Here is a 26,097-nt window from a genome sequence, read left to right on the forward strand (position 1 = left end):
ACAACATTTGCACACAGGGGGAATACTCAACAAGGACAGCAAAACAAAATTAGGTGTGGCTCAATGAAAACCTGCGAATGAATAAAATACACATTACTACGCAAACAAAAAGTAAAGGCAACACTGAACATCGGCGATCCCCGGACAACGTCGGGACGGGCTGCTAGTAAACGGATTCTGTAAAACAGATACTCTAGATAAGCAATCTAAGTGGTGAAAGGGTTATCAAAAGTGAAATGCACAATGAGAAAGACAAAACATAATACCTGGAGCTAATTAACAGGGATCACTCTCTGCCATCCAGAAATCTGTAAGTGAAGAATACGAAGATAAATGTTTTTGGCTAGAGGCTGATATTAACGAGTGGGTAGCGCAAGAAACTACATAAATAACCAAACTGACCTTAAGTACAATCCACTGATCACGAAAAAGGAGAAAATCCTCTCAAGTAACTTAATAGGCGTGGGGATGCTCACCCCGATAAACTGCGTTACACCGGCGAGTAAACAGGAAACGTTCTCTAGCGACCAGTGATCTATGAGAAAAAATTTGGACGTCTAGGTAGTGATCGTATTGCGCCTGTAAATATGACAGAACTCTGTATGGTGTTCCAACGTTATTTATTCACTTCTCTCCCACTGATCATTGTGAGGCCCATCTCTTTTCCTTCTTGGGTGCTCGGACCTGCTCTGCTAGAAGGCTCTCTCTCTTCTCGACTCTGTACCTCCGCTCTGGGGCTTTAACTTCCCCCTTGCTCCAAATCTATTCCTGCAAATTCCGTATCTCCTTCCTGTAAGGTGTTGTCATTCTCCGGTGTGCCTTGACCTGCCACCATTTGTTCCCGATCGTCGGGGAACCATTGTAAGATCTTATTGCATTGGGCCATGCGATCCTGGGACCATACATTCCCGTCACTGAGCAATGCCGCTCTGTCATATACCTCTTTTACTTGTAGGGGCCTGCTGTATTTGCTGTCACCTTTCTTCTGTAACACCGCCAGCTTGACTCTTACACATTCTCCTTCCTCCAAGGCTGTATCTTTTACACTCTTCCTTTTGTTGTAATGTTCTGTATATATGTTCTGAGCTCTTTCCAAGTTGTTCTGTACCACAGCGGGGCACCATTTGCTCGTCACCGTCTTCTCCTTCCATGCCAAATTGTCCTTTGTGAAGGGATCTCTGCTCCTTAGAATCTGGAAGGGGCTGTACCCAGTGCTCGTGGGTGTGATGCGGTAGGCCCAAATCATATGTAAGATCTCCTTTTCCCAGTCCTTCCCCATCATGATAGCTGCTTGTATGGATCCCATCAGTACCCTGTTAAAGCGTTCCACTTGCCCATTTCCAGCCGGATGATATATGGACGTATGTTTAGATATGATTCCGTTCCTCTCCATGTACTTAAGCCATTTCTCTGAAGTGAATTGGGGACAGTTATCACTCAATATGGATTTGGGAATGCCTTCCCTGAGAAAGGTCGCTGTGAGGAACTTGAGTATAGTTTCAGTGTCCATTTCCTCTTGAATATGTACTTCAGGCCATTTGGAGTATCTGTCCACTATGGCGCATAGATACTTGGGAGTTCTATTGGGCATCTAATATTGGTCCCAAAATGACTATTGAGAGTTCCTCCCATGGGTTCTTCGGGGTGGAGAATTTTCCCAGTGCTGGTCTCAATGGTGTCATTGTTTTATCTGCCCGCTGGCATTGGTCACACTCTCTTACATGTCGTTCCGTTTGTATGTCCATGCCTGGCCACCAGTATCCTTGTTTGGCCCTCAGCTTGGTTTTTACAATACCCAGATGCCCCTCATGCAGTATTGCTAGCAGCCTGGGAATTAGCCCCTCAGGGGGTACCCCTTTATCTCCTCTGTACAAGAACACTCCTTTATCATCCAGTGACAATTCCTCTCTCACTTCATAGAATTTCCTGATGTTCCCTCGTAGATGCCTTTTCGCTGGCCATCCACCAACTATGTGTTCCATCACCTCTCGTATGTTCTGATCCTCTCTGTACGCTTCCGTCCATTCTTGGTTGCTCTTTACTTTCTCCGGGTCTTCCATCAAAGCCACCATCTCTTCATTGGCTTCTGTCCCTTCGGAGACTTCCTCCATTGCAGCAGCTCTACTCAGGTAGTCTGCTACCTTGTTTTTACTTCCCGGAATGTAGTCTACATCGTATCTATTTTCCAATAACTTCAGGGTCATCTTGGCTATTCTGGGGGTGGCACTCGCATGCCCACTGGACGTGCGTACTCTTACCAATGGTTTGTGGTCCGTCTTCAATTGGAACCTCGTGCCCCACAAGAACTGGCGAAACTTGCCCATGGCCCACACTACTGCCAGCATTTCCTTTTCAATGACACAGAACTTTTTTTCTGTGTCTGTCAGGGCTCTGGATGCGAAGCTCAATGTTTCCGTTATTCCACTGCTCCTTTCTTGCTTTAGTACTGCTGCCAGCCCTTTGTCGCTGGCGTCCGTCGTCAACACCGTTTGTCCTCATGGATCATACCCCTGCAGGGGTATGGCCTGACTGACATCCTTTTTGATGCTGCCAAACTCCTTCTGCGTTTCTTCCATCCATATGAACGCCGTCTTTTCTCTCGTGAGTTGCCTCATGTGATGAGTCTTGGTGGCAAAGTGTTGCTCGAACTTGCTGTAATACTCGGCCATCCAGAGAAAGGACCTGACTTCTTCCTTACTGGAGGGAGGTGGAGCATCGCATATGGCCTTCACATTGTCCTTTTTTGGTGTGATGCCTTGTTCTCCAATTTCATGCCCGAGATGGCACTTTTCCCACTCAGCGCTCAGGGCTTTTTCTTCCAGCAAATTAAGTACTTTGGCCAACTTGGTGTCATGATCTCTCCGGTCTCTGCCCATCACCAGGATATCATTGTGCAAGTATTATTTAGACTCCCTCCATGTCTTTAAAGAGACGGTGCTTGAGCTTATGGAAGACGGCCGCTGCTGAGGCAAGTCCAAAAGGCATTCTGCAGAATTGGTAACACACAAAGGGTGTTATGAACCAAGTCAGCTTCCTACTTTCCAGGTGAAGCGCTATCTGGTGGTACGCCGACGTTAGGTCAATGGTGGAGTTCCATTTTATGCCCTTGGTCTTGGCAAGCATTTCCTCGATGCGAGGTAACGGGAACTTCTCCACCACAATGCCTTTGTTCAGTTCGCACAAGTCCACACATAGCCGGACCTTGCCATTTGGCTTCATCACCACCACCTGGGGCGCCAGCTACTCCGCGCAAGTTATGGGTTCGATTATTCCATTCCTTTCCAGGTCCCACAATTCCTGTTGCACTGCTTCCCTCACTGCGATGGGGACATTCCGTACTTTATGTGATACCGGTGTGGCATCATCCTTGAGGATTATCCTGCACGTGAACTTTTCCAGCTTCCCCACCTTCCTGCCAAACACCTTTGAGAAGTCTCTTTTTAGTTTCTCTAGGTCCGGCCATTGTTCCGGCGCCATCATCAACACTTGTACGGCTCCTTCCGGGTCCAGCTTTATACCCAAGTCTCCTTGGTCCATTCAACCCAGGACTGATGGGCCCTTTTCTGCTACGTACAGTTTGCAATCCGCACTCCGTCCACTGAATTCGAATTTTACCGGTCGATACCCCACCATCGAGATCCTATCTCCAATGTACAAGACAGGCCTTATGTCCGGCGGTTCCAATTTTGGTCCCAAGTGAGGCTTGAACTTCTTGTTCCAAACTGCTCGCTGTACAATTGTGTATGGTGATCCTGAATCCGCCACTATGCTTATCATCACTCCTCCTATTAGCATGTTAAGCAGTGGTTTATTCGACCTCCGGATGTTCACGTTCAGTACTTGGTCCTCTGTACATAGCACCGTGTCTTCTTCCTCCTGTCCTCTTTCCTCCGTGTCTTCCTGGTCTTGGTCCACGTACTTCACCATGTTGCGGCCTACTTTCCGTCGACATACCTTTTCATAATGCCCCATTATGCCACAAAACATGCACTTAGCTCGGAACGCAGGACATCTCTTATCGTGTGCTTCATGTGCCGTGCGGCCACAACGGTAGCATGGGTTTCTGACTCCCCTGGTCTGCTTCCCTTGCGGTCCCGGTTTCCCCGGCCATTTGTTAGGTCCTCTGCTTGGTGTCCCGGTGCTTTTGTTCCATCCCTTGGGTTCTTCATCGTCCACCTTATTCACCATTGGTCTTGCCACCGGCTCTCTCTTAGCTGCATCTGCACATCTCTTTGCTAGTTCAGCCTTTTTTACTATTGCGATCACTTCCTTCAACGTGGCATCACCACTCGCCCATAACTTGTCTTGCACCGTTTTGTTTGTCGTGTGCATCACGATTTGATCCTTGATGAACTCATCATGGAGTGCGCCAAATTTGCACGTCCTCGCTAGCCTTTTTAGTGCCGCCACATACTCATCTATTGGATTTCCAATTTCCAGTTTCCGCTGCTGGAAGTTGTAACGATCTATTGATACACATACTGCTGGCCGGTAATGCTCATTTAGTTCTTCTGTGGCGTGTGCAAATACGTCGTCGTCTGTATCTTGTCTGGGCTTGGGTACTAGGTTCTTGAATACCCTGATCCCTTCTGGTCCTAAGTTGTGCAGTAATATCTTTCTTTTCCTTTTGCTCGTGAATGCTTCTTCATTCTCGTCTTCCAGGACTTCAATATAATTGAGAATGTACTCTCTCCAGTCATCCCACTTCATTAGGGGCTCTCCTGGTTTGGGTAGGAATGGTATTGGGGCTGTCTCTGAAGACGCTTGCGTGCACATGGTTTCGCGCTTTTCTGGCGCTGTATTCGGGCTCTTGGAGCTGCCTGGCGCATTGCTCTCCTCTCCCTGTTCTGGTTGTAGTTGGGGGCTCTCTGCGCCTCCTGTACCACTGTTCCTTGGTTCCGCCAGGGTACCTGTTCTATAGGGGGCTCCCTCCTTTCAATGCTGCACCCCTCCGTATGTTTCCGGATCCTTGGTAGCCTATGGGCATCTGCCTTCCTGTCGCCTGGTGCCCCTTCCTTGCTCCCGGTGGTGCTACTTCTTGCCGGTCTCCCCTTTTTGTCCTGGGTGGATGCTGCCCCTTGTACCTGGTCTCGTCGGCTTCCACTCTATGTTGGTGTCCTGATGCTTCTGCCACGCTCTCCGTGGTGTTCTGGCCTCCCTCCCATGTGGGGCCTGTGTGTTGCTGTGGTATCTTCCTTCTTTGTTCTTTTCATGGGTCCTCCCCTTTTCTTGGGTCCCAGCCTCGTCGCCACTGTAGTGATCGTACTGTGCCTGTAAATATGACAGGACGCTATATGGTGTTCCAACGTTATTTATTAATATTTAAGGATCTTCACAGAGAGCGCCGAGCATGCTGCTTTCTGCTCAGAGCTTCAGCACTCTCTCGAGCTTGCCAGCTCGACCCCAACATGGCCGCCGTTCACGCTACGTGGTTACGTAGTGTGAACACTAGACTGCACACTACAGTATATGTGTCTAGTGGAAGGCAAATGTAAACCATTAAATAATACAACAACTGCTGGGTTCACCAAACTAACCTGAAGTGCAGTGCACAAATCGCGGAAATGTGTACAATCCTTTCGGGTAACTCGATCAGCGTGGAGACGCTGACTCCAGTTCGCTTGGAGTTGAATTACCGCGCAAAGTTGCATGAAGTCTAGAGAAACAAAACAGTAAAAGGGCAAACGGGGGTGGCCATGTTAGTGGAGTAAGCCTCAAAGTGTAATCAATGGAGAAAACAATCTGTGTAACCCATCACCTGTATGTTCCACTCGACCAGAAAGTAAACATTGTTCTTAACCATGGAAACATGGAAATCCAAATATCTAAATTCTAGAAAACACATACCCTTGAGTCTAAATAATTAAGTTGAAATACAGAGTGCACATGATAATACCACAAATACAACTAACATAAGTTATTACCACTGTGATGGCACAACAGTGAACCTCGTACACAGCGACAGTATAAACTCTCAATAAAGAGATCTAAAAGATAACAAAGGCATGATGTACAAAATTAGACTTGTATAGTTATGATCAAAGTTCGTGGTAGGAAATATAGATTTACAGAAAACAGCTCAAATCTAATTTGTCATTCAATCCCATGGGTTCCATGGTTTGGAATTTTTTGATGAGCATAACCTCTCTCTGGGATACATACTGACTAATGTCCCTACCCTCTTTTGTTTCAATCTTCTCTATTACCATAAACCGTACTTGAGAATTGTTGTGGTTGTGTTGTAACCAGTGTACAACTAGATTGGAATTAGTATTCTTGTTACGTATCATACTTTTATGTTCACCTATTCTTACTTTGACTTTGCGTTCAGTTTTCCCTATATAGATCAGTCCACAGGGACACTTAATGCTATAAATCACAAATTAGAATTACAGTCTGCTGTGAATCGTAATAAAGATTTAACCCCTGTTCTAGGATGATGGACGAAATTTTGTCGCATTACATTAATGTATGCAATTATTGCATCTTCTCATTCCTAAGTTGTTGCTTTTGTTGGATTTAATTTGTGACAGCTGTTCTTAAAGATTGCGACCACGTGTGTATGCAAAAATAGGCTTGTCTTTGAAAATTTGGTTGAAATCTTCTTCTTTCTGTAACAGTTCCAATCTTTTTAATATTATTTTCTTGATGTTAGGAGCTCTTGTTGAAAATTTGGATACAAACACATTGCTGTTAGTAGTGGCTTGTTCTTTTTTGCATTTCAACAAATCTTTTCGTTCTAGCATCATCACTCGATATTCAGCTTTGTTTATACATTTTTGAGGATAACCTCTATCCAAGTAACGATTTTTCAGACTCCTTTGTCTTGTTGTAATGCTTCGTCAGTGGATGAAATTCTTTTAGCGCTCAACATTTGGGAATACGGAAGATTCCTAAATAGTTGTGGTGAATGAAAGCTTCGATAAGAAAGCGTGTTATTACGATCAGTATGTTTTACAAATGTCTGCTTTTGAATGGTACATTGATCCTTTGTCACTCGAACGTCAAGAAATGAAATTTCTTTGAAGCTTATGTGGTGAGTGAATTTAATCCTCATATTTTTTTTATTCAATGTTTTGATGTTTTCTTCTAAACGTGGAATGTTGTCTGACCAAATTAGAATAATATTGTTGATAAACCGACATTACATGACTAAGTGTTGAGTCCATTCTATGTTAGATAAAATGTGTTGTTCCTCAAATGCCGCCATAAAGATGTTAGCGTACGTCTGTGCTCCCCCGAATACCATACTAGTTCCACTGATTTGTAGAAAAAATCTTTTTCCCAACGGAAGTAACTATGTTGTCAGCTAAACAGTAATAGTTCCACCAGAAATACCTTATTGGCTCCTATTTCACCAAGTTTAAGTTAGGCCCACTCAACGGCTTGTATTCCTTCTTTCAAAGGAATGGACGTGTAGAGAGGCATCACGTCAATGGTGCATAGTATCCAGTTTTGACTATTAGTTGTGTCCAGCATCTGATGTTGGTTCAAGAAATCAGTTGTGCCCTTGATATTGGTTTTCCATGACATCACAAAACTTTGCAAAAAAAGGTTGATGTATTTTCCGATTGGTTCAAAAATAGAACCTACTCCTGACACTATCGGTCTAAAGGGCGGATCGGTGGGATGCTTATGAATTTTTGGAAGCATGTATAAATGGGGACGTTTAGGAAACCGTTTGGTTAAATATTGCTTGGTCTTTTGAGAAATCCAATCCATTTCTACAGCTTTGTCTAGAATTTTTTCCAATGTCTGCATTATCTTTTTTGTGGGATCTTTTTCCAATTTGAGATATGTAACTTCGTCTGCAAGATCTTCTTTGATTTTTTGGTGGTAGTAGGTGGTATCCATAATATTTAGGGCACTGCCTTTATCCGCTCTTTGAAAAGTTAGTTCCTGTTTGTCCGCTAGCTGATGTAATATGCTTTTTTCTTCTTTGGTCATATTGGATTTTTTGGGGGAATTGAAGTTGAGAGCGCGTATGTCCTGTAAGGTTAATGCCTCAAAAAGATCAATGGTTTTGTGTGATGTACTTTGAGTACAATAGTGTATACAGGAGGGATCTTTGTTTGTCCTGACGATGAAGCCTTGATGCTTCGAAACATGTTGACTCATTAGGAGTATCCACACATTACGCAGGACATCTCTGAATCACGCTTTATCAGCACCAGCCTCCCTTGACCTATTACATTTTGATTGGCTGCGAGGCCATGTCCTTTTTAACTCGCTTCCCTGCATTCATCCCTGCCCTCTCTCTCACTACTCCTGCACCACACATAGCATTACATTACTAGTGCTCCCGTGTAATCGCAGGTCGTAGCACGCCCCGTCCCACAGCGGGCGAGAAGACCCTATGATGAAGCGTGACACCAAGGGCCCTTTTGGTGTGTGAGGGGTAAATAAGCAAACACAGCGTGCGTCCAACCATTGTAGGATACACACTTTCCATGACACAGTGATAAACATACTTTACTGTACCTCTTTTAGAGGTGGATCTTTTTGTTTTGTTACTAATTCTAAGTAGAGGATGTATCCACCTCCAGTGCCCATTTAGGGCATTACCTCTTCACTCTCCAATCTTGATGTTTATACACAATGATGAGTGCTATGTTGACTCTTCAGTTTTCTCTGTACCAAGACATGTGCCCTGCATTGACAGTTTGCATGGTCTTTTTGAGGGGCCACTAGGATGGCACAATTTGTGCTGCAGCCCTAGTGGACCCTTTTCATTCCCAATGCCCTAGGGTACCATTTACTAAGGACTTACAGGGTTTGCTGAAGTTGTGCCAATCATGGTACAGGTTTTAGGGAAGTGCTAAATCGAAATCACATCATGTTCAAAGCAAAAAGTGGGGGCTAGCCATTTCAAAAGAGGCACTTTCCTACAAGAACCAAGAGCATCAGCATGGGAGTGTGACAAACTCCGATACCACTTGGGTGCCTTGTTAGTATCCAATACTGCCTGCCTCAGAAAAGAGGACAACCTAAGGTTGAGTGAGGCTAGCAACAACACCTCTGCTGAGGCAGGACTGTGGCAAGATTTAGGGTTGTTCTTTGGCTGATATACCATAGAGTTGCAACACCATGGATGTGAAGGACCTGACGTCCTGTGGGCAGGACTTTTATGTAGGGGTAGGAGGAAGTTTGTGCTGCTCTTGCTGCAATTTAGCACTGGTATTGCGAGCAGCGTTGAAAAATCAGTACTAAGGGCACCATGAGTTGTGCAAGAGCGAGTGGCCATTTGACCTCATTTTGTGGCAGTTCGAGTAAAAAATCTACTCAAGCATCAGCATATCTACTCGAGCACCAGCCCTCTGACTGTGACTGCTTACGACTGACCGCATTTGAAAAACAAGCTAGTGGACAGCAAACCTTGCTCATGCTCGGCAGCTCACATTTTCTAGAGCCTTGCAGGAGAAAAAGTCTGCCACATGGCCATTGGCAGGATTTGGCCATAATTCCAGTTTAAAGAGTAATGTGGAGTAACCAAAATTCACCAATTCCACTGGCGAAATGAAACATGACTCCCATGCCTACTTTTAGGCAGTAGAACAGCAGTGTGCCTTACTACTCTTTTGTCTCAAGGTTCCATAATTGCAACGTCATGTAATCCCCATTCTAATAGGGACTATGAGCAAACAGTAATAAAGCACCAGAGGATGCAATCTCTGCAAAGGCATATGACACAAACCTACAGCACTTTCGAGCAATGTACCTGCGCCACTCTCTGAAATGCTGTAGACAGTAAGAGGTGGCGGAAAATAGTAAACAGATTTTCAAAACAAACACTTGTACAGGTGGAACTAGACACATATTTAAAATAACAAGTTGGCTTCCACCATGGACATCGAAGACCTACAATCACACCACCTATCAGCATCGAAAATGGACTACATTGGCACGATGCACAGAGAAAGCAAGCTAGTTCTAAGAACAGCAGGTGCTTCGGTCATGCATATTCCTTCCTATTAATAATAATCTGTTCCAGTATCTCCTTTTCTCACACTGTCTTGAACATATTATTTTTAGATTGTAAATTCTATATTTATATTAAGAAACGTGTGTGTTTTAGTCTTAAAAATGCCCATGAAAAGGAAAATAATAAAGACAATACTATATTTTTATTTGAAGAAAGGTGTTGCCCTTGGATCACTGAAATAATATCGACCTCACAAATATCGAGTTGACAAAATATCGTTGACAAAATATCGATGGACAAAATATCGACTGGCAATCTTTAAACAGGTAAGTACAAAAATATCGACTCTAAAATATCAAGTTACTAAAATATAGACTGTAAAAAATATCGTTTTTTTTAAATGTCTTTAAATTAAGTTAATACTAATGTAGTAATAAATATGTTTACTCTAAACTTACTTTAAATTATTAAAATAATGTTATATTAATAATTATTTATTTTAAAATAAAAATAAATGTAAAAAAATAATACATATATATTTATATATTTTTTTTTATATTAAATAAACATATATAATAATTTTACCGTAGCATAGCAAAAAAGTTAACAATTATTGTAACAACTGTAGTGAATTCTACAATAGCTAAAGCGTTGGATAGCGTAGGGGTACAATTTACTTTTCCCACTCCAGTGGGTGCAACAGTAGGGAAAGCGTTGGATAGCGTAGGGGTAAAATTTACTATTCCCACTCCAGTGGGTGCAACAGTAGGGAAAGCGTGGATAGCGTAGGGGTAAAAATTACTATTCCCACTCCAGTGGGTGCAACAGTAGGGAAAGCGTTGGATAGCGTAAGGGTAAAATTTACTATTCCCACTCCAGCGGGTGCAACAGTAGGGAAAGCGTTGGATAGCATAGGGGTTAAAATTACTATTCCCACTCCAGTGAGTGCAACAGTAGGGAAAGGGTTGGATAGCGTAGGGGTTAAAATTACTATTCCCACTCCAGTGGGTGCAACAGTAGGGAAAGCGTTGGATAGCGTAGGGGTTAAAATTACTATTCCCACTCCAAAGAGTGCAACAGTAGGGAAAGCGTTGGATGGCGTAGGGGTTACAATTACTATTCCCACTCCAGTGGGTGCAACAGTAGGGAAAGCGTTGGATAGCGTAGGGGTTAAAATTACTATTCCCACTCCAGTGGGTGCAAAAGTAAGGAATGCGTTGGATAGCGTAGGGGTTAAAATTACTATTCCCACTCTAGTTGGTGCAACAGTAGTGAAAGCGTTGGATAGCGTAGGGGTTAAAATTACTATTCCCACTCCAAACAGTGCAACAGTAGGGAAAGTGTTGGATAACGTAGGGGTTAAAATTACTATTCCCACTCCAGTGGGTGCAACATTAGGGAAAGCGGTGGATAGCGTAGGGGTTAAAATTACTATTCCCACTCCAGTGGGTGCAACAGTAGGGAAAGCGTTGGATAGCGTAGGGGTTAAAATTACTATTCCAACTCCAGTGGGTGCAACAGTAAGGAAAGCGTTGGAAAGCGTAGTTGTAAAAATTAGAATTCACACTCCAGAGAATACAACATTAGGGAAAGTAAATCTTTCATATATAAATCTAAAATCTAACAAGAAATATCTAATAATAATTATTAAAAATCAAATAAAAGTTTTATGTAATAGAATAAATAATAATTGACATTTACTAATTAACAATAATTCTTTTAATTATTCACCTATTAATACAAATTAATTAAACATAAACAATACATTTTTTAATAATTAAAAATTATTTCACTATTATTTCCAAATAAATAACGTGTATTTTATTTTATTATTTAATTAATTATTAATATATTATTTTCCACCCTATGCCCCTATAAACTCACAACCCGCTACAGAAATTAAATTAGTAAAAATCACATAATAACCAATTAATCAATTAATATAAAATAATTAACAATTATTATTAAATTATTTAACACATATAAATTAATTGACAAATTAATTACTAATTACTATCAATAAATATTTTTACATATTTAATTATTTTTAATTAAATTACTTCCCACCCTATTCCCCTATAATCCCACAACCCGCTACTGCATTAAATTAGTAAAATGTACATATTTACCAATTAATCAATTATTAATAATTATTTTGCAATTACTATTAAATTAATTGACACATATAAATTAATTAACAATTAATTACAAATTAATATCAATTAATAAATTTACATATTTAATTAATTATAATTAAAATACTTCCCACCCTATTCCCCTATAAACCCACAACCCGCTACAGAATGACATTACGCAATAATTATAAAAACAAAAATCATTTAATAAAATTAATTCATAAATACACACTTTTCACACATATTATTACATAAAAATACACTATAAAATATTATATATTATTAAAAACTCGATATTTTTGCTATCTATATTTTATACAGTCGATATTACTTCACTTACCTTAAAAACGATATTTTTGTAGTCGATATTCTGTCCAGTCGATATTTTGTCCAGTCTATATTATTTACTCGATATTATGTCCAAACGATATTTTGGACTCGATATTATGTCTGTGCACCGTTGCCCTTCTACTAACAGTGGGATCAGTCATGGCATGGTGTGTAGAGGCAAGTCTTCTCAGGATTTTAGTAGATACTTATATCCAATTTGGAACTGCTCTTGAGCAACTGATATTTTTCTAGAGTGCAAGCGTACTTCAAAAAAGGGATACACACAGTGGATCAGTGCTTAATAATGCATGCTTCAATCAAATTATTATTAAGGATAGCATACTCTGCCTAATTTATTCTACTTAAAGCACCCAACGTAGTGTCAAGAAGGATAATTTATGGAGGTCCTATTAGGTATAGGTTATTTTGGCTTCATAGTTGATGATTATTTTGAGGCTTGCCTCTAGGTTGATAAGATTCATTGGATATAACAGTGAAACGTATTTCTTAGCCTGCATGAAGCTAGACAAGTAAGCATTTTAATCTAATTAGCCTTTTTCAATTAGAGTTGGATATTAATTGTCACTGTCCATTCAGTATCTTTAAGATATTTATATTAGGCCCCAGATAGAGTTATAATTCTGCTCGTGGTGAAATTGGCAGAATGTTGGTAACTCCACGTTACGCTTGTAATGTGGAGTTCAAGCCAAATTCCGCCAATCAGCAGGTGGCAGAATTATTTTAGCATACATGCCTCCCTGGAACAATGCTAGGCTCTGCAACGTGCACTTGTGAGAGTGAGCGCGATATGCTGGCCCTTGGCATGATTTCTAGTCGCCACAGAGACTTCTGGTGCCCTTTTATGACAGTGGCGGTCGCAGTCAGAGATGGCTGCCGTTTGAGTCGATTTCCTGCTGCTCAAATCGATTTTCAAATCAAGTGGCAGCAAAATCAACTCGAATGGCCGCACTTTCTCATGCAACATGGTGCAGTTTGTGCTGATTTTCGCTACTGCCACTAAATTGGAACACACACAGCATATTTGGCGAAATTCTGCAAAATCTCGTGCAGTTTTTTAGCAACTCTGCGGAATTCCGTGAATTCAAACTCCGTGAGTTACACCCACCCCAAATATATATGAATGCTTGAAACCCCGTGAGTTTTTTTGCAGAACCCTGGTGCAGTCATTTGTGCTTTATGGGTACATTATTTTGAACACTGTTCGTGGTGACTTGAGTTTTTATCACCATAAGATAGATGCAAATGGCTTGTGAATGGTATTCTACACTTGAGTTGTGATTTGAAAGCTTGAAGCACTTGCCAAAATCAAAATCTCCAAGATATCCATAAGCATAGGGAGAAGGAAGTTCCCCAAGAATGTTTGTGAGTACAAGCAAGAATATTCACATCTGAAATCACAATGAAATCTATGGAGATCTTTTCAAACCATGATCCTAGAGGTCAACTGTGAGTTGGTGGCATGAAGGCCCACATTTACCAGCAGTTTGTGTTGTGATTACACCAGTTTGTGGTGCAGGCATGACACAAAATGTTAGTTGAGATATACAAAGCCACACAAAGGGGCAATTTGCATTGCATTGCTCAGCTTTATAAAAAACAGTAACACAATACTGTGCCTTGCTCTGACTTGCATTACACTGCATTGGTTAGGCGATGCATAGGCATTCCCATGCATTCACCCTTGTATTTTGATGGCAGTAAACCTTGGTTTATGCCAAAATAGTGTGCGTAACAGAAACTGCCATAACCATAAGAAATACTGCCCAAAAAACAGGCACGCTTGCACATTGGAGCAAGGTGCCTGGTTTGCCCAATGCTATAAAGAGAGCAGGCATGCACCATATCTTAGTAGATATGGCTCAGTTCTGCTCTCTCTCTTTCACGCAACACAACACAGCAAGTTGTCAAGCTGCATAGCGGGAATAATTAGCAAACCTGAGCTGTAGCGTCTAATGACTGAAATACATTTACAGAAGCATGAGCATAAATTCTGCTAATGCTAAAATAACAGCGAATGTCTAGCAGTTGAGCGACTGGTAGAAAGAGGCACCAGAAAATTAAAGCGTTTGGGAGTTGTTCTGGAGTGAGAAGTGAAGTGGGTGACCTCACTACCTGTGATTGAATGGGAGTATGGCAATAGAAATGATTCCCTGGTTATGCAGATTTTTTTTTTGTTTAAAACAGAAAGGAGATGACTTGTCTACTGCAAGTATGAAGATTTTTGAATTTCAAGGCCTAGGACCCAATGTTAGAAAGTGGGTTACTGTTTGGCAGAAGTATGCACCCTGTCCAAGCTGGAGCCACAATCCTTATCAGGGTAGGTCACAACACAACCTAACTTATCCTCTGGTCACCCTCTAGTAGCATGGCATGATGCAGTCAAGCTTAACTTAAGGGCAATGTGTAAAGTATTTGTACAACACTTCAAACACTGACACAGTGAAAACACCACAAAAAGACTCCACACTAAGGCTCCCATTAGGATGGCGGGCGGATCACCTCAGCCAGGCCGGCGGTAGCCACCGCCGGCCTGTCAGGGGCATTCTGTCCGCCAACCGTGCCGGAATGACCCCCACCATATTAGTATGGCTGGGGGGTCCGCAGCGGACGGAAAGATCGTCCGCTGCTTTTCCGCCCCGGTCGCCTTAGGACCGGGCGGAAAAGGGTTCTCTATGCTGGCGGTGTGTATCAGACACTGCCAGCCATATTACAATGGGCATTTTCCAATGCCTTTCCTTGGTGGCATTGCCGCCACGGAAAGGCATGCGGAGTCTGCTTTGGGGGCCCGTTGCGGGCCCCCAGGGACTCCGAGGGGATGGGGGTGCACATGACAACGTGGCAGGCACTGCACGTGCCTGTCACGTTGTGCTTTGAAATGCACAACAGGTATTTTTACCATTGCGGCGGTCGGTGCTTTCAGCACCGCCCGCCACAATGTTTAAAATACAGGATGCGCCCGCCACCATGGCGGGCGCATCCTAATTTCCCCCACAGGACCCCCGCCCTTATGGCAGGCGGTCCCTTTCCACGATGGGATGGCGGGCGGGCAAAGTCCGCCTGCCATCCTAATGGGGGCCTAAGTTAGGAAATATAATCAATATTTTTATAAATAAAATAAGACCAAAAAGACAAAAATCCAATAGGTAGATAGTCGAAATATGAATATATGTCAAAATAGTGCTTAGAAGCAACAAGTCAATAAGTCAAAAGTTCAGGCTGACCACGATGGAGCGCAAGCTGGATACAGGGACCCACTTGGGCTGCTGAACCTAAGTAACTTGATCTGGATGCATCATCATCGATGAGGATGTGAGGTGCAGCCCAGGCGATGTGTCGCTTTTGAGCTATGCAGTGGATGAGAAGCGGCAATTTTCTCCACGCACCTGCTGCAATGCGTCGGTTACGAGTGCAAGGCACTGGTTTCAAATGCAATGCACGGCTGCTGCTCCCGCAGTATACGATGGGTTGGTTCTAAAGGCAATGCACTGCTTCCGAATGTCTGATCAACGCTGCGGCGAGGATACGTTGGTTCCAACTCATGCAAAGGCGCAGATGCGCCGGTTCGATGACGATGCATGGGTTCTGGATGTGGAGCATCTTTGGCCTCACTTCCAAGGGTCCCACTACCGTGGCAGGGAAGACTCAGAACTTGCAGAGTCCAGGTGCAGGTTCAGGTGGTATTAAATCTTTGATATCCCTGAGTGTTGGAACAGGAGGCAAGAGATGCAGGTCCACTCCTTTTCACCTAGGCAGCAGGGCAGCTCAGCAAGGAAAGTGCACAGCAAGGTAGAGCCCAGCAAAACATTATTGCATCAGAAGGGTATTTCTTTCAGCAGCACAGCAGTTCTTCTTCCTAGCAGAGTAGTCACAGGTCCATAAGTGTACTGATTTGGTGGTATCAGAGGTTCAGTATTTATACCCGGGGTGCCTTTAAAGTGGGGGGGACTTCAAAGAAAAACTTTTAAGTGCACACAGTCCCTGCTCTTCCTTCCCTGGCTCCAGGCACACTACAGGGTGATATGCTACCCTTTGTGTGGTCACAGGGCACAGCCCTTAGAGGTGTGAGTGTCAGATATTCCCCCCATCCTGCTAAGGATGACCGACCAGCATGCAGATGGCCACTCAGTCACACCTACCCTTCTTTGAGTGTGGCTGCCTAGAGGGAATGCAGAACGGTCGTTGTCACCCACTCCAGACGTGTATTCAGGGACAGGCAGAAGGCACCAAATGGCTAAAGTAAGTAAATGCCAACTTTCTAAATGTGTCACTTGCTAAACTGGAACCTATAATCCAACTTCACCATGAGTTGTGATTTTAGATTGTGAGTTAAGTGACACCAAACTTGAAAAGTCTATTTCTTCACAATTGGAAATTACACTTCAAAGAGGTAATACAGAAATCCCAATGTTATCTTATTAGCGATATAGGCCTTGCCGTAGTGAAAAACGAAACTGGTAGTTTTTCACTACCGGGACATTGACAACTTAAAAGTATATTTCCTGCCTTTTTAATACATGGCATCCTGCACTGTGGGTTAGACAGGGCCTATTTTAGGCAAAACTTATGTGCATAAAAAGGAAAGGTTTTAGGCCTGGCAAGAGGGTTTCCTTGCCAGGTCAAAATGGAACTTTAAAACTGCACATACAGACTCTGCAATGACAGGCCTGAGACATGGTTAAATTGCTACTTCAGTGGGTGGCACAAGCAGTGCTGCATGCCAACTAGTAGCATTTAAATTACAGGGCCTGGTCAAATTTAGTGAACTTTACTAGGGACTTATAAGTAAATTAAATGTGCTAATTGGGTATGAGCCAATGTTACCATGTTTAAAGGAGAGAGCACAAGCACTTTAGTGGTGTGGCTCACTGGTTAGAGGCGGCAGACCTGGAAGCAAAGGACGGCCCGGGACCAGGGTTCAATTCCCGACGCGGCAGGGTCGTGGACCAGGGTCAGCGGACTCGATAATTCTCGCCTCGGTGCCTACTTTAACCAGGGATCACACTCTGCAACTCTGGGCATTAGCTTGCCTCATCTCCACAACGGCCCCCCACATACGCCGGGGATGCCTGGTTTCACCTTGGAGATACCCAGTAGGGACCATCTCACAGGGAAAGCCAGGACGGGTTCCCCAGCGGTCTACAGCGTGGAGATACCCCATGTGCGGTGATTCAGGCGCTTTACAAGACATAATTACATTACATTACATTTAGCACTGGTTAGCAGTGGTAAAGTGCTCAGAGTTCTGAGGCCAGCAAAAACAAAATTGGAAAAACATTGGGGGAGGAAAGCAAATAGTTTGGGGGTAACACTTCAGAGAGGGCCATTTCGAACATGATCCCCTCCAGCCTAAGGCTAGGGGAGACTAATCAATGCATTGATGGCCTTCCCTCCTTAGGCAATACAAGCAGACAGTACCACATTGGCCAAGAAAGTGATGTGGCCCTGTTAGAAAGGGGGTTCCTTGTTGGCTCAAGTATGTACCTAAGCCAGGCAGAACCCACCACTCTAGTCAGGGTATTGGAGTTACATGCCCAAAATAACTCCTGCTCACCCCCTTGGTAGCTTGGCAGAGCAGTTAGACTTTTCCCAGAGGCAATGTGTAAAGCATTTGCGCAACACACACTCCCACTGTGACACAATAAATTCACCACAGAAGAGATTCCTCACCAGGTTATATAAAAATGTCTCATATTGTATTTCAACACTTTGACCACAATCACATACATCACAAATCGCTTTGCCAACTAGGCAGTTGACATAATCATCACAGTTAGAGCATTACAGTAAATGTTTATAGGTTGCACATGTCATATACAGCTCCACTGTATATCACAAGCAGGTCCTAAAAATGATGCTTGTTATGAGGTCTTCCCAGGGATTTTAACAACATTGATCCCAGTGTAAGGACATGAAATGCAGTAGAGGAAAAGACAAGAATCATCATATTCATATTACCATAACTGCCAATGAAATCTTGGGACTCCTATTATGCCATTTTGTAGTAACTGGATACTCACTGTTCAAACATAGGCTATCGGACCACCTGCTATCTACCACCGTCAATACTGTAGATTGAGGGGAAAAAGCAGAGTGGGACCTCCATTGAGAATTCCTTCCTGCCTGGCGAGCTGGAGCCAAAAGAACCAATGCCCCCAATTGTATCACAAGAGGGAGGGGGGGTCTCATGCGTCATTTTCCCCCCTTTGCCATTCACGGAAAGATCAACAAATGACTCACTGGGCTCTTTGCAAAGAGGCAGGGGACAAGAGGATTCTCTCCTCTGTCGGTGCACAGGGACAAGCCGGTCTGTTGCAGCTGGTTCAGGTGACGCAAGCAAAGACTAAGTGTGTTGACCCTCTCCCTAAAAATGCTGAGCATAGTATATAAGTGTCGGTTTGTAAACCCAACATCTTTCCCCATATTAAGTTTGTTGCTGAAGCGCCATAAAAGTATCTCTGGGTTGGATGCTTGGTGTGCAACCAAATATATCAAGCGATCCCCTCGCGCTACAAAATACCCAGGTATTTTGTAGCGTGAGGGGGTTGCTTGATATATTTGTATATTTGTTCGCACACCAAGCGTCCAGCCCAGAGATACTTTTCTGGAGCTTTAGCAACAAACTTCATATGGGGAGGGATGTTAGGTTTACAAACCGACACGCATATACTATGCTCTACATTTTTGGGGAGATCGTCAACACACTTAGTCATTATTTTGATACTACTCCTCACTTGAAGTGGGCACAATTTACTCTCACCCACATGAGATTACCAATAAACGATGGGGTTTTGTGGTCATAACAAATCCCGGCTTCTACCACAGTAACCCAATAGGGATGTTTTGTAACCCCTATTGTGAATTTGAAAGCGCGCACAGCCATAACATAGAAATATGCTTCATGAATTCCCACATTAAACAGTGTCTCCTTTATTTATTTATTTCTTGGAAACTCGGTGAGTTGGGACAGTGCTGCTCCTCCCATGGAGGACTGAAGGAGAGCGTGAGGGGCAAAGGCAGAGCAAAGTACGTTTTTTCTGTCCGATATATATATATATATATAAGTACGTTTTTCTGTCCGATATATATATTACCTACTGGCGGTCGCCAGTAGGTATATATAGTTAGGATTTTTTCTCTATGGGATTTTTGAAAATTCTATGTCTAATAACTTTGGCGTTTGTGGACGGAATTGGCTGAAATTTTCAGGAAAATGGAACATTTTGTTTCTGAGCAGCCCCTGACAATTTGGGGGGGTTTCATCAAGGGGGGGCCAAGAAAAAAGGGGGTCCCAAAACGCGTTTTTCCCATGTTAATTTCCCTAGGGCGGTTGGCCTTACTTTTAGCTCGAACGGCTGAATGGATTTGCACGAAACTTGGCAAAATTGTAGGGCCTGTTAGCCCGATGTGCCTTTGCTAGGTCTCAATATATGTGCTCCAGTGGATTTTGAGTAATTTAGGTTCAAAAAAAGATATATATCTGGGCGGAGCCTAACCACACATCTGATCTGATTGGCTGTCAGCACTTCATCCAAGAAGTGTTGGCAGCCATCTTGGGACCAATATACATGATAGCACCTCATTAAAAAGCATTGTAGTTAATAGAGGGTTTTAGGACTTTAGTTACATTATAAATCATTTGTTGATGGTACCATACTCGTTTTAGGAATTGTGGTGGGTTCTAAGGTGATTTTACCATGTGAAAAAACCTTCTGCTGAGATATCATGAATATTGTTCGAAAGAAAACTAATATCTCATGATTTTCCCACAGTGGTTTGGAAGGGGATCTATAAGCTAAACTGAAAGCATATTTTCTGTAAATTCACATTATCTTTCTCAGTCATGTGAAAATGAAGTCTGACATTCTCAGTAAAACATGTACATCCAACAAGGACAGAGACTGTCAGTTGATTCCTTTGTGGTCTACTGCAGCCTCCTAGAGTGTTCTAAAGAACAACTAGAGCGCTAACAGTCCTACTTATTACAAAGGTATGGCACACCTGAAGCCATCTTGTTTGGAATAAAGTGGTAACTCTTAAAACATTTAATTTAAAAAGAAACAACATGAGGGGGTATATTTTGCCATAGAAAGTATGATTAGTGCTGCAGAATGAAAAATGAGGGCACATTTTGAGTGACTTCTCAAATCCATTTCTATTTCATTAAAACATTCTGACATGCATTCTCCCAAAATGGCCACCAGAGACAAAAGAGCCCAAATGTAGCCCAAATATCACCCAGATGTAGCCCAAGTATAGCCCAATGACAGAATGTCCCAGAGTGTTCTAAAGAACAACTAGAGCGCTAACAGTCCTACTTATTACAAAGGTATGGCACACCTGAAGCCATCTTGATTGGAATAAAGTGGTAACTCTTAAAACATTTAATTTAAAAAGAAACAACATGAGGGGGTATATTTTGCCATAGAAAGTATGATTAGTGCTGCAGAATGAAAAATTAGGGCACATTTTGAGTGACTTCTCAAATCCTTTTCTATTTCATTAAAACATTCTGACATGCAGTCTCCCAAAATGGCCACCAGAGACAAAAGAGCCCAAATGTAGCCCAAATATCACCCAGATGTAGCCCAAGTATAGCCCAATGACAGAATGTTCCAGAGTGTTCTAAAGAACAACTAGAGCGCTAACAGTCCTACTTATTACAAAGGTATAGCACACCTGGAGCCATCGTGATGGGAATAAAGTGGTAACTCTTAAAACATTTAATTTAAAAAGGAACAAAATGAGGGGGTATATTATGCAATAGAAGGTATTATTAGTGCTGCAGAAAGAAAAATTAGGGCACATTTTGAGTGACTTTTCAAATCCTCTTCTATTTCATTAAAAAATTCTGACATGCAGTCTCCCAAAATGGCCACCAGAGACAAAAGAGCCCAAATGTAGCCCAAATATCACCCAGATGTAGCCCAAGTATAGCCCAATGACAGAATGTCCCAGAGTGTTCTAAAGAACAACTAGAGCGCTAACAGTCTTACTTATGACAAAAGTATGGCACACCAGAAGCCATCTTGATTGGAATGAAGTGGTAAGTCTGAAAACACTCAATTTAAAAAGGAACAACATGAGGGGGTTAATTTTGCCATAGAAAGTATGATTAGTGCTTCAGAAAGAAAAATCAGGGATCATTTTGAGTGACTTCTCAAATCTTCTTCTATTTCATTAAAGAAATTGTGACATGCAGACTGAAACATGCACTTTGAATACCAGCAGCAGACGTCCCTGGTGAGCCGTAGCTTTACTACAGTGATCTAATGTGCAACATTCAGAATTTATGGCAAATTTGTGACACATCTGAATGCCTTCTTGATGGACCCAAAGTAAACAAGCATTGAAAATGCAATAGATCTCGCCCTCGTTTAAGTTAAAGCCATTCTGTTTGTAATGAGGTGGCTTTTTAGCTTTGCTTTTATTAGTGTTTTTTCAACTTTCATGTAAATAACATGCATCTGTATGCATATAAGTATATGTATGCATGCATTTATGTTTGTATTTATATAGATATACAGATGATATATGTTTATATATGTATGTATATATATATATATATTCACTGAAAAAACCATAGGCTATAGACCATATATAGTTAGGAATTAGCATTTACAAAACCTTGAAAATTCACTGAAAAAACCATAGGTTATAGACCATATATAGTTAGGAATTAGCATTTACAAAACCTTGAAAATTCACTGAAAAAACCATAGGTTATAGACCATATATAGTTAGGAATTCGCATTTACAAAACCTTATTTTACTCACACAAAACCATTGAAATTCCATATATAGTTAGTTGCACTAACTATATATCGCGCACCCGCAATCCACTGCTGATGATGTCACATATTACATCATTCATGACATGGTCAGTGACATCACTGATGACATCACTGATGACATCTCAAATGACATCACTGATGACATCACTGATGACAACATCCAGTGCCTGTATGTTTCTGTAAAGTTAAAATATGTCTTACATATTGAAGAATGAGTGGATGTATAAGTGTCTGGATGAAGGATTTAGTAGGTGCATGACTGACTGTATGAGTGAGTGATTAAATGTGTCTCACTGAGTGCATGGGTTAGTGACTAAACTGTCTTAATTTGTGCATCATTATGTCTGTTGTTCTGTAAACTGTTGCATGTGTTGATAAGTAGCTATATGAGTAACTATATGGGTTATTGATTGGTTGCCCAAGTATTTGTATGGGAGACTGAGTGTGTGTGTGGGTGGCTGGGAGGTGTATGACTCTGTGCATAGATGTGTGAGCAGTTGATTTACTAGATGTATGGTTTCAAAAGTGCATGTGGAAACAGCTGTATGGGCGGTTGACTGTGTGCATGAGTGTATTGGTGAGTGAATGGATATCTCAGTGCTACATGTCAAAGTAAGTACATATGTAAAACACAGTACATGTGAGAGTTGACATATATAAATAACTGTGCATAAGAGCCAGTGAATGTGTGAGTGGCTGTATGGATCATTGTGAACTTGTATCAGGGATTGTATAAGAGAGTAAATATGTGTTAGTATATGTTTGAATAAGTAAAGTTTGTATAACTGTATAGTTGAGGAAATGGAGGTGTGATTGATTCTTTGCATGACTGACTAGGTGTGTGAGTAACTCCATGGATGAGTGACAGTCTGTGAGTGTCTGTTTACACTGATTGTATCTAATGTTATATTAGAGTCTGAAGAGGTTCATCGTATTATCACATGAATGATATCATCAGTGATGTGATCAGTAATGTCAAATGAGATGTCATCAGTGATGTCATCAGTGATGTCATTTGAGATGTCATCAGTGATGTCATCAGTGATGTCACTGACCATGTCATGAATGATGTAATATGTGACATCATCAGCAGTGGATTGCGGGTGCGCGATATATAGTTAGTGCAACTAACTATATATGGAATTTCAATGGTTTTGTGTGAGTAAAATAAGGTTTTATAAATGCGAATTCCTAACTATATATGGTCTATAACCTATGGTTTTTTCAGTGAATATATATATATATATATATATATATATATATATATATATATATATATATATATCGGACAGAAAAAACGTACTTTGCTCTGCCTTTGCCCCTTCAGTCCTCCATGCGAGGAGCAGCACTGTCTCAACTCACCGAGTTTCCAAGAAATAAATAAATAATATATATATATTCTGTTAGTAGTCAGACTATGGACAAAAGTAAGCTAGGCACCATAATGTTAGGTTGTCTTTCTGCTTACAGAGGTGGGACCGCTTCCACATAGGTATGATTCCGATATACCACTTATAAGAGTGTTGGTTGGTTGAATGGAGTAAGACAGGTTGGATTTGACAACCGTTACCCAGGTATGACCGACCCCACCCTTTTTTACCCTTTTCCCTACCCACAGAATTTTTGGAGTGAGTTACTAATTGGGCCCCTAAATCTGGGAACAATTGGTTCCGGAGACCCAAGACAGTGGGTCCTGAGGGGATTCTAATTTCTGGGATCTGAAAGGTCCCGGTGAAGGCTGTGATGACCTGAACATTGTAGGCAATAAAAAGCAGCTGAAACATGTCAACAATCCGGCAGTAAGGAGGGGTGTAGGAACTCCTTATACTTCTCTGTCTCTACCATCTTTAACGTTTTTAATCCTAGTCAGTGGAATTTGGAACAAAACTATTTGCTATAGATACCACTGAACTAGTTTTAACTTTCACAGCACTTTTTCTTTCTGTGATCCCAGGATCCATTACATATATTATTATTTATATGTGATGTATTGTCTTCCCCTCCCTTTTGCTCCACCCCAGGAATTGGTCTGCCCATGGGTGTACTGAAGCAAGTCCGATGATAAAGCAGGTCGCAATTTGCTGAATGAGGGCAGTATTTTCCCACTGAGCATGTGGCACCTCTAATCTAGAATTCCACGGTACACTACTCCCCTTGGTGTGTTTACAGTTGTATCTGGGGAGGCTGGTTTAGTGCTTGTTTTGTGCCTCTCCCCCCTTCTTGTGTGTGAGAAACTAAATAACAGGTACCACAGGGATCAAACGTACAGTCATCTGTACCTTCTACTCACAGCTCCCCCTTACTTTATCATCACCAATCATTCAATTATATCATTTGTAAAGCGCACTACTCAACCGTGAGGGTCTCAAGGCGCTGGGATGGGGAATGCGGCTACTGCTCGAAAAGCGAGGTCTTGAAGAGTTTTCTGAAGGTCAGCAGGTCTTGGGTTTGCCGTAGGTAAATGGGGAGGGTGTTACAGGTCTTGGCAGCGAGGTGGGAGAATGATCTGCCGCCGGAGTTCACTCTTCAGAAGCGGGGGACTGTGGCGAGACCGAGGTCGGCAGAGCGGAGCTGACAGGTGGGGGTGTAGAAGCTGAGTCATCTGTTGAGGTGCGTTGGTCCGGTGTTGTGGAGTGCCTTGTGTGCATGGGTGAGGAGCTTGACGGTTATCCTCTTGTTGACCGGGAGCCAGTGCAGGTCTCTCAGGTGGGGAATGATATGGCTGCAGCAAGGGATGTCGAGGATCAGGCATGCAGAGGCGTTCTGGATGCGTTGGAGCCGTCTCAGGAGTTTGGGCGAGGCTCCTGTGTAGAAGGCGTTTCCATAGTCCAAGCTGCTGCTGACGAGGGCCTGGGTGACCGCTCTTCTTGTTTCAGTGGGGATTAACTTGTAGATCCTGCGGACCATGCGGAGGGTATTGTAGCAGGGGGAGGAGATGGCATTGACCTGTTTAGTCATGGGGAGGGTGGAGTCGAGGATGACCCCTAGGTTGCATGCGTGGTCAGTGGGTGTTGAGGCGGTTCCCAGTGCAGTCGGCCACCAGGAGTTGTCTCAGGCCGAAGGGGTGGATCCGAGGATGAGGACCGCCATCTTTTCCGAGTTCAGCTTCAGTCGGCTGTTCCTCATCCATTCAGCGACGGCTTTCATTTCTTTGTGAAGGTTGGTTTTGGCGGTGTGGGGGTCCTTGGTGAGGGAGAGGATCAGCTGGGTGTATTTGGCGTAGAAGATGATGTAGAGGTTGTGCCGACGGGAGACGTGGGCAAGTGGTGCCATGTAGATGTTAAAAAGATTTAGGCCCTGTAACTGTGGGAAGTTCCCAAGGCACTCTTCGTTCAGCCTGAGGTGTAAGGCGGGGTCTCTTTTGGAGGTCGAAGTAAGGTGCTATCCTCCTCCCCTTCTTTTTGTGTAGAGCTTCAGTGATTGTTGCTAGGCAACTCAGGACACTCCTTCGCACTGGGCTCAACGGACAAACAGCCGCACCTTTGATCAGATTTCTTCTACAACCCCTGGGCCTTAAGACGTGGCACAGAGTTGCCCAGCAACTTGGTCAAATGATTTAGTGGGTAAAGCATAAGGAATACTTTGATATCCCTGAGTCTTCCTCAAACAAGGGGCAAGCACACACAAGCACTCGGAGATTCTTTACAAGTAGGATACCTCAGCAGGCAAAAAGAGTCAGTCCTTTCCCTCTGCCCACAGATTAGGCATGGGCGGATTTTGCGGATTCACAATCCGCGAATTTGCGGATTTGCAAATTTGCGGATTGCGAAAATCCACAAAATCCGCGAATCCTCGCGGATTTTGTGGATTTTTTTTTTGTGTTCGCACGGGTTTCTGCAAGTTCGCGAGGGTTTTGTGCAATTTCGCAAATTGCGAACTTACTTGTCAGGTCGCCAGT

Source organism: Lissotriton vulgaris, chromosome 3_1 (genome assembly GCF_964263255.1).
Source record: "Lissotriton vulgaris chromosome 3_1, aLisVul1.2, whole genome shotgun sequence".
In the NCBI taxonomy this organism is placed as follows: Eukaryota; Metazoa; Chordata; class Amphibia; order Caudata; family Salamandridae; genus Lissotriton; species Lissotriton vulgaris.